The sequence below is a fragment of the Spea bombifrons genome, chromosome 9, assembly GCF_027358695.1.
Source record: "Spea bombifrons isolate aSpeBom1 chromosome 9, aSpeBom1.2.pri, whole genome shotgun sequence".
Lineage (NCBI taxonomy): Eukaryota > Metazoa > Chordata > Amphibia > Anura > Pelobatidae > Spea > Spea bombifrons.
This window is the reverse complement of record NC_071095.1, coordinates 14,714,978-14,722,477: the sequence shown is the minus strand read 5'-3', so window position 1 is coordinate 14,722,477 and position 7,500 is coordinate 14,714,978. Positions and strand designations below refer to the sequence as shown.

The 7,500-nt window shown below is 48.7% G+C and overlaps 15 non-coding genes and 6 pseudogenes across 15 annotated transcripts in view; all 21 read left to right on the top strand.

Moving 5' to 3' along the window:
* Window positions 1–117, top strand: part of LOC128465335 (5S ribosomal RNA) — a 119-nt gene extending 2 nt beyond the window's left edge. Inside the window, exon 1 of the ribosomal RNA XR_008345119.1 lies at window positions 1–117. This exon is cut by the window's left edge and continues 2 nt beyond it. This is a non-coding gene — a ribosomal RNA (5S ribosomal RNA).
* Window positions 118–320: 203 nt separating this feature from the next.
* LOC128464531 (5S ribosomal RNA) lies at window positions 321–439 on the top strand. The gene has a single exon (XR_008344360.1). It is a non-coding gene; the product is annotated as a 5S ribosomal RNA (ribosomal RNA).
* A 221-nt stretch (window positions 440–660) lies between these two features.
* LOC128465593 (uncharacterized) lies at window positions 661–779 on the top strand (annotated as a pseudogene).
* Window positions 780–967: 188 nt separating this feature from the next.
* Window positions 968–1,085, top strand: LOC128465406 (5S ribosomal RNA). Its single transcript, XR_008345186.1, has one exon. It is a non-coding gene; the product is annotated as a 5S ribosomal RNA (ribosomal RNA).
* Window positions 1,086–1,312: 227 nt separating this feature from the next.
* On the top strand, window positions 1,313–1,431 carry LOC128464126 (5S ribosomal RNA). Its single transcript, XR_008343980.1, has one exon. It is a non-coding gene; the product is annotated as a 5S ribosomal RNA (ribosomal RNA).
* Window positions 1,432–1,619: 188 nt separating this feature from the next.
* LOC128463536 (5S ribosomal RNA) lies at window positions 1,620–1,738 on the top strand. The gene has a single exon (XR_008343427.1). It is a non-coding gene; the product is annotated as a 5S ribosomal RNA (ribosomal RNA).
* Window positions 1,739–1,962: 224 nt separating this feature from the next.
* LOC128465728 (uncharacterized) lies at window positions 1,963–2,080 on the top strand (annotated as a pseudogene).
* Window positions 2,081–2,283: 203 nt separating this feature from the next.
* Window positions 2,284–2,392, top strand: LOC128466430 (uncharacterized; annotated as a pseudogene).
* Window positions 2,393–2,604: 212 nt separating this feature from the next.
* On the top strand, window positions 2,605–2,723 carry LOC128464452 (5S ribosomal RNA). The gene has a single exon (XR_008344285.1). It is a non-coding gene; the product is annotated as a 5S ribosomal RNA (ribosomal RNA).
* Window positions 2,724–3,234: 511 nt separating this feature from the next.
* Window positions 3,235–3,353, top strand: LOC128466390 (uncharacterized; annotated as a pseudogene).
* Window positions 3,354–3,556: 203 nt separating this feature from the next.
* LOC128462764 (5S ribosomal RNA) lies at window positions 3,557–3,675 on the top strand. The gene has a single exon (XR_008342695.1). It is a non-coding gene; the product is annotated as a 5S ribosomal RNA (ribosomal RNA).
* A 212-nt stretch (window positions 3,676–3,887) lies between these two features.
* Window positions 3,888–4,006, top strand: LOC128465424 (5S ribosomal RNA). The gene has a single exon (XR_008345203.1). It is a non-coding gene; the product is annotated as a 5S ribosomal RNA (ribosomal RNA).
* A 209-nt stretch (window positions 4,007–4,215) lies between these two features.
* On the top strand, window positions 4,216–4,334 carry LOC128464743 (5S ribosomal RNA). The gene has a single exon (XR_008344559.1). It is a non-coding gene; the product is annotated as a 5S ribosomal RNA (ribosomal RNA).
* A 281-nt stretch (window positions 4,335–4,615) lies between these two features.
* Window positions 4,616–4,724, top strand: LOC128466155 (uncharacterized; annotated as a pseudogene).
* Window positions 4,725–5,005: 281 nt separating this feature from the next.
* LOC128462753 (5S ribosomal RNA) lies at window positions 5,006–5,124 on the top strand. Its single transcript, XR_008342685.1, has one exon. It is a non-coding gene; the product is annotated as a 5S ribosomal RNA (ribosomal RNA).
* A 260-nt stretch (window positions 5,125–5,384) lies between these two features.
* LOC128464731 (5S ribosomal RNA) lies at window positions 5,385–5,503 on the top strand. Its single transcript, XR_008344548.1, has one exon. It is a non-coding gene; the product is annotated as a 5S ribosomal RNA (ribosomal RNA).
* Window positions 5,504–5,739: 236 nt separating this feature from the next.
* Window positions 5,740–5,858, top strand: LOC128462695 (5S ribosomal RNA). The gene has a single exon (XR_008342630.1). It is a non-coding gene; the product is annotated as a 5S ribosomal RNA (ribosomal RNA).
* Window positions 5,859–6,082: 224 nt separating this feature from the next.
* On the top strand, window positions 6,083–6,201 carry LOC128466214 (uncharacterized; annotated as a pseudogene).
* A 257-nt stretch (window positions 6,202–6,458) lies between these two features.
* Window positions 6,459–6,577, top strand: LOC128463427 (5S ribosomal RNA). Its single transcript, XR_008343324.1, has one exon. It is a non-coding gene; the product is annotated as a 5S ribosomal RNA (ribosomal RNA).
* Window positions 6,578–6,801: 224 nt separating this feature from the next.
* LOC128465423 (5S ribosomal RNA) lies at window positions 6,802–6,920 on the top strand. The gene has a single exon (XR_008345202.1). It is a non-coding gene; the product is annotated as a 5S ribosomal RNA (ribosomal RNA).
* Window positions 6,921–7,147: 227 nt separating this feature from the next.
* Window positions 7,148–7,266, top strand: LOC128463883 (5S ribosomal RNA). Its single transcript, XR_008343753.1, has one exon. It is a non-coding gene; the product is annotated as a 5S ribosomal RNA (ribosomal RNA).
* Window positions 7,267–7,500: the final 234 nt, after the last annotated feature.

Here is a 7,500-nt window from a genome sequence, read left to right as displayed (position 1 = left end):
CTGCGGCCATACCACCCTGAAAGCGCCCGATCTCGTCTGATTTCGGAAGCTAAGCAGGGTTGGTCCTGGTTAGTACCTGGATGGGAGACCACCTGGGCATACCAGGTGTTGTAGGATTTTAATTTTTTCTCACAGTCCGGGGAGAGCTTTTTGCCATGTGTTTCTTGCTCATCATCAAAGCTTTAAACCCTTATTTGAACCTTCTCACCTTCTCTGTCCTGTCCCAGGGCTTATAATTCTTTATGTCTGACGATGACAAGCAGCAGCAGCAGCAGCAGCAGCAGCAACAGAATAAGAGAAGTAAAATAAAACACTTTCACACCTGCGGCCATACCACCCTGAAAGCGCCCGATCTCATCTGATCTCGGAAGCTAAGCTGGGTTGGGCCTGGTTAGTACCTGGATTGGAGACCGCCTGGGAATACCAGGTGTTGTAGGCTTTTAATTTTTTCTCACAGTCCGGGCAGAGCTTTTTGCCATGTGTTTCTTGCTCATCATCAAAGCTTTAAACCCTTATTTGAACCTTCTCACCTTCTCTGTCCTGTCCCAGGGCTTATAATTCTTTCTGTCTGACGACAAGCAGCAGCAGCAGCAGCAGCAGCAGCAGCAGCAGCAGCAGCAGCAGCAACAGAATAAGAGAAGTAAAATAAAAAACTTTCACATCTGCGGCCATACCACCCTGAAAGCGCCCGATCTCGTCTGATCTTGGAAGCTAAGCAGGGTTGGGATTGTTTAGTACCTGGATGGGAGACCGCCTGGGAATACCAGGTGTTGTAGGCTTTTAATTTTTTCTCACAGTCCGGGGAGAGCTTTTTGCCATGTGTTTCTTGCTCATCATCAAAGCTTTAAACCCTTATTTGAACCTTCTCACCTTCTCTGTCCTGTCCCAGGGCTTATAATTCTTTCTGTCTGACGACAAGCAGCAGCAGCAGCAACAGAATAAGAGAAGTAAAATAAAACACTCTCACACCTGCAGCCATACCACCCTGAAAGCGCCAATCTCGTCTGATCTCGGAAGCTAAGCAGGGTTGGGCCTGGTTAGTACCTGGATGGGAGACCGCCTGGGAATACCAGGTGTTGTAGGCTTTTAATTTTTTCTCACAGTCCGGGGAGAGCTTTTTGCCATGTGTTTCTTGCTCATCATCAAAGCTTTAAACCCTTATTTGAACCTTCTCACCTTCTCTGTCCTGTCCCAGGGCTTATAATTCTTTCTGTCTGACGACAAGCAGCAGCAGCAGCAGCAGCAGCAGCAGCAGCAGCAGCAGCAGCAGCAGCAGCAACAGAATAAGAGAAGTAAAATAAAAAACTTTCACACCTGAGGCCATACCACCCTGAAAGCACCTGATCTCGTCTGATCTCGGAAGCTAAGCAGGGTTGGGCCTGGTTAGTACCTGGATGGGAGACCGCCTGGGAATACCAGGTGTTGTAGGCTTTTAATTTTTTCTCACAGTCCGGGGAGAGCTTTTTGCCATGTGTTTCTTGCTCATCATCAAAGCTTTAAACCCTTATTTGAACCTTCTCACCTTCTCTGTCCTGTCCCAGGGCTTATAATTCTTTCTGTCTCACGACAAGCAGCAGCAGCAGCAACAGAATAAGAGAAGTAAAATAAAAAGCTTTCACACCTGCGGCCATACCACCCTGAAAGCGCCCGATCTCGTCTGATCTTGGAAGCTAAGCGGGGTTGGGCCTGGTTAGTACCTGGATGGGAGACCGCCTGGGAATACCAGGTGTTGTAGGCTTTTAATTTTTTCTCACAGTCCGGGGAGAGCTTTTTGCCATGTGTTTCTTGCTCATCATCAAAGCTTTAAACCCTTATTTGAACCTTCTCACCTTCTCTGTCCTGTCCCAGGGCTTATAATTCTTTCTGTCTGACGACAAGCAGCAGCAGCAGCAGCAGCAGCAGCAGCAGCAGCAGCAGCAGCAGCAGCAGCAGAATAAGAGAAGTAAAATAAAAAACTTTCACACATGCGGCCATACCACACTGAAAGCCCCGATCTCGTCTGATCTTGGAAGCTAAGCAGGGTTGGGCCTGGTTAGTACCTGGATGGGAGACCGCCTGGGAATACCAGGTGTTGTAGGCTTTTAATTTTTTCTCACAGTCCGGGGAGAGCTTTTTGCCATGTGTTTCTTGCTCATCATCAAAGCTTTAAACCCTTATTTGAACCTTCTCACCTTCTCTGTCCTGTCCCAGGGCTTATAATTCTTTCTGTCTGACGACAAGCAGCAGCAGCAGCAGCAGCAGCAGCAGCAACAGAATAAGAGAAGTAAAATAAAAAACTTTCACACCTGCGGCCATACCACCCTGAAATCGCCTGATCTTGGAAGCTAAGCAGGGTTGGGCCTGGTTAGTACCTGGATGGGAGACCGCCTGGGAATACCAGGTGTTGTAGGCTTTTAATTTTTTCTCACAGTCCGGGGAGAGCTTTTTGCCATGTGTTTCTTGCTCATCATCAAAGCTTTAAACCCTTATTTGAACCTTCTCACCTTCTCTGTCCTGTCCCAGGGCTTATAATTCTTTCTGTCTGACGACAAGCAGCAGCAGCAGCAGCAGCAGCAGCAGCAGCAGCAGCAACAGAATAAGAGAAGTAAAATAAAAAACTTTCACACCTGCGGCCATACCACCCTGAAAGCGCCCGATCTCGTCTGATCTCAGAAGCTAAGCAGGGTTGGGCCTGGTTAGTACCTGGATGGGAGACTGCCTGGGAATACCAGGTGTTGTAGGCTTTTAATTTTTTCTCACAGTCTGGGGAGAGCTTTTTGCCATGTGTTTCTTGCTCATCATCAAAGCTTTAAACCCTTACTTGAACCTTCTCACCTTCTCTGTCCTGTCCCAGGGCTTATAATTCTTTCTGTCTGACGATGACAAGCAGCAGCAGCAGCAGCAGCAGCAGCAGCAGCAGCAACAGAATAAGAGAAGTCAAATAAAACACTTTCACACCTGCGGCTATACCACCCTGAAAGCGCCTGATCTCGGAAGCTAAGCAGGGTTAGTACCTGGATGGGAGACCGCCTGGGAATACCAGGTGTTGTAGGCTTTTAATTTTTTCTCACAGTCCGGGGAGAGCTTTTTGCCATGTGTTTCTTGCTCATCATCAAAGCTTTAAACCCTTATTTGAACCTTCTCACCTTCTCTGTCCTGTCCCAGGGCTTATAATTCTTTCTGTCTCACGACAAGCAGCAGCAGCAGCAGCAGCAGCAGCAACAGAATAAGAGAAGTAAAATAAAACACTTTCACACCTGCGGCCATACCACCCTGAAAGCGCCCGATCTCATCTGATCTCAAAAGCTAAGCAGGTGTGGGCCTGGTTAGTACCTGGATGGGAGACCGCCTGCCAATACCAGGTGTTGTAGGCTTTTAATTTTTTCTCACAGTCCGGGGAGAGCTTTTTGCCATGTGTTTCTTGCTCATCATCAAAGCTTTAAACCCTTATTTGAACCTTCTCACCTTCTCTGTCCTTTCCCAGGGCTTATAATTCTTTCTGTCTGACGACAAGCAGCAGCAGCAGCAGCAGCAGCAGCAGCAACAGAATAAGAGAAGTAAAATAAAAAACTTTCACACCTGCGGCCATACCACCCTGAAAGCGCCCGATCTCATCTGATCTCGGAAGCTAAGCAGAGTTGGGCCTGGTTAGTACCTGGATGGGAGACCGCCTGGGAATACCAGGTGTTGTAGGCTTTTAATTTTTTCTCACAGTCCGGGGAGAGCTTTTTGCCATGTGTTTCTTGCTCATCATCAAAGCTTTAAACCCTTATTTGAACCTTCTCACCTTCTCTTTCCTGTCCCAGGGCTTATAATTCTTTCTGTCTGACGACAAGCAGCAGCAGCAGCAGCAGCAGCAGCAGCAGCAGCAGCAACAGAATAAGAGAAGTAAAATAAAACACTTTCACACCTGCGGCCATACCACCCTGAAAGCGCCCAATCTCGTCTGATCTCGGAAGCTAAGCAGGGTTGGTCCTGGTTAGTACCTGGATGGGAGACCACCTGGGCATACCAGGTGTTGTAGGCTTTTAATTTTTTCTCACAGTCCGGGGAGAGCTTTTTGCCATGTGTTTCTTGCTCATCATCAAAGCTTTAAACCCTTATTTGAACCTTCTCACCTTCTCTGTCCTGTCCCAGGGCTTATAATTCTTTCTGTCTGACGACAAGCAGCAGCAGCAGCAGCAGCAGCAGCAGCAGCATCAACAGAATAAGAGAAGTAAAATAAAACACTTTCACACCTGCGGCCATACCACCCTGAAAGCGCCCGATCTCGTCTGATCTCGGAAGCTAAGCAGGGTTGGGCCTGGTTAGTACCTGGATGGGAGACCGCCTGGGAATACCAGGTGTTGTAGGCTTTTAATTTTTTCTCACAGTCCGGGGAGAGCTTTTTGCCATGTGTTTCTTGCTCATCATCAAAGCTTTAAACCCTTATTTGAACCTTCTCACCTTCTCTGTCCTGTCCCAGGGCTTATAATTCTTTCTGTCTGACGACAAGCAGCAGCAGCAGCAGCAGCAGCAGCAGCAGCAGCAACATCAGCAGCAGCAACATCAGCAGCAGCAACATCAGCATCAGCAGCAGCAGCAGCAGCAACATCAGCAGCAACAGAATAAGAGAAGTAAAATAAAAAACTTTCACACCTGCGGCCATACCACCCTGAAAGCGCCTGATCTCGGAAGCTAAGCAGGGTTGGGCCTGGTTAGTACCTGGATGGGAGACTGCCTGGGAATACCAGGTGTTGTAGGCTTTTAATTTTTTCTCACAGTCCGGGGAGAGCTTTTTGCCATGTGTTTCTTGCTCATCATCAAAGCTTTAAACCCTTGTTTGAACCTTCTCACCTTCTCTGTCCTGTCCCAGGGCTTATAATTCTTTCTGTCTGACGACAAGCAGCAGCAGCAGCAGCAGCAGTAGCAGCAGCAGCAGCAGCAGCAGCAGTAGCAGCAGCAGCAGCAGCAGCAGCAGTAGCAGCAGCAGCAGCAGTAGCAGCAGCAGCAACAGAATAAGAGAAGTAAAATAAAACACTCTCACACCTGCGGCCATTCCACCCTGAAAGCGCCCGATCTCGTCTGATCTCGGAAGCTAAGCAGGGTTGGGCCTGGTTAGTACCTGGATGGGAGACCGCCTGGGAATACCAGGTGTTGTAGGCTTTTAATATTTTCTCACAGTCCGGGGAGAGCTTTTTGCCATGTGTTTCTTGCTCATCATCAAAGCTTTAAACCCTTATTTGAACCTTCTCACCTTCTCTGTCCTGTCCCAGGGCTTATAATTCTTTCTGTCTGACGACAAGCAGCAGCAGCAGCAGCAGCAGCAGCAGCAGCAGCAGCAGCAGCAGCAGCAGCAGCAGCAGCAGCAGCAGCAGCAACAGCAGCAGCAACAGAATAAGAGAAGTAAAATAAAACACTTTCACACCTGCGGCCATACCACCCTGAAAGCGCCCGATCTCGTCTGATCTCGGAAGCTAAGCAGGGTTGGGCCTGGTTAGTACCTGGATGGGAGACCGCCTGGGAATACCAGGTGTTGTAGGCTTTTAATTTTTTCTCACAGTCCGGGGAGAGCTTTTTGCCATGTGTTTCTTGCTCATCATCAAAGCTTTAAACCCTTATTTGAACCTTCTCACCTTCTCTGTCCTGTCCCAGGGCTTATAATTCTTTCTGTCTGACGACAAGCAGCAGCAGCAGCAGCAGCAGCAGCAGCAGCAGCAGCAGCAGCAGCAGCAGCAGCAGCAGCAACAGAATAAGAGAAGTAAAATAAAAAACTTTCACACCTGCGGCCATACCACCCTGAAAGCGCCCGATCTCGTCTGATCTCGGAAGCTAAGCAGGGTTGGGCCTGGTTAGTACCTGGATGGGAGACCGCCTAGGAATACCAGGTGTTGTAGGCTTTTAATTTTTTCTCACAGTCCGGGGAGAGCTTTTTGCCATGTGTTTCTTGCTCATCATCAAAGCTTTAAACCCTTATTTGAACCTTCTCACCTTCTCTGTCCTGTCCCAGGGCTTATAATTCTTTCTGTCTGACGACAAGCAGCAGCAGCAGCAGCAGCAGCAGCAGCAGCAGCAGCAGCAGCAGCAGCAACAGAATAAGAGAAGTAAAATAAAACACTTTCACACCTGCGGCCATACCACCCTGAAAGCGCCCGATCTCGTCTGATCTCAGAAGCTAAGCAGGTGTGGGCCTGGTTAGTACCTGGATGGGAGACCGCCTGCCAATACCAGGTGTTGTAGGCTTTTAATTTTTTCTCACAGTCCGGGGAGAGCTTTTTGCCATGTGTTTCTTGCTCATCATCAAAGCTTTAAACCCTTATTTGAACCTTCTCACCTTCTCTGTCCTGTCCCAGGGCTTATAATTCTTTCTGTCTGACGACAAGCGGCAGCAGCAGCAGCAGCAGCAGCAGCAGCAGCAGCAGCAGCAGCAGCAGCAGCAGCAGCAGCAGCAGCAGCAGCAGCAGCAACAGAATAAGAGAAGTAAAATAAAAAACTTTCACACCTGCGGCCATAACACCCTGAAAGCGCCCGATCTCATCTGATCTCGGAAGCTAAGCAGGGTTGGGCCTGGTTAGTACCTGGATGGGAGACCGCCTGGGAATACCAGGTGTTGTAGGCTTTTAATTTTTTCTCACAGTCCGGGGAGAGCTTTTTGCCATGTGTTTCTTGCTCATCATCAAAGCTTTAAACCCTTATTTGAACCTTCTCACCTTCTCTGTCCTGTCCCAGGGCTTATAATTCTTTCTGTCTGACGACAAGCAGCAGCAGCAGCAGCAGCAGCAGCAGCAGCAGCAGCAGCAGCAGCAGCAACAGAATAAGAGAAGTAAAATAAAACACTTTCACACCTGCGGCCATACCACCCTGAAAGCGCCCAATCTCGTCTGATCTCGGAAGCTAAGCAGGGTTGGTCCTGGTTAGTACCTGGATGGGAGACCACCTGGGCATACCAGGTGTTGTAGGCTTTTAATTTTTTCTCACAGTCCGGGGAGAGCTTTTTGCCATGTGTTTCTTGCTCATCATCAAAGCTTTAAACCCTTATTTGAACCTTCTCACCTTCTCTGTCCTGTCCCAGGGCTTATAATTCTTTCTGTCTGACGATGACAAGCAGCAGCAGCAGCAGCAGCAGCAGCAGCAGCAGCAGCAGCAGCAGCAGCAACAGAATAATAGAAGTAAAATAAAACACTTTCACACCTGCGGCCATACCACCCTGAAAGCGCCCGATCTCATCTGATCTCGGAAGCTAAGCAGGGTTGGGCCTGGTTAGTACCTGGATGGGAGACCGCCTGGGAATACCAGGTGTTGTAGGCTTTTAATTTTTTCTCACAGTCCGGGGAGAGCTTTTTGCCATGTGTTTCTTGCTCATCATCAAAGCTTTAAACCCTTATTTGAACCTTCTCACCTTCTCTGTCCTGTCCCAGGGCTTATAATTCTTTCTGTCTGACGACAAGCAGCAGCAGCAGCAGCAGCAGCAGCAGCAGCAGCAGCAACAGCAGCAGCAGCAGCAACAGCAGCAGCAGCAGCAACAGCAGCAACAGAATAAGA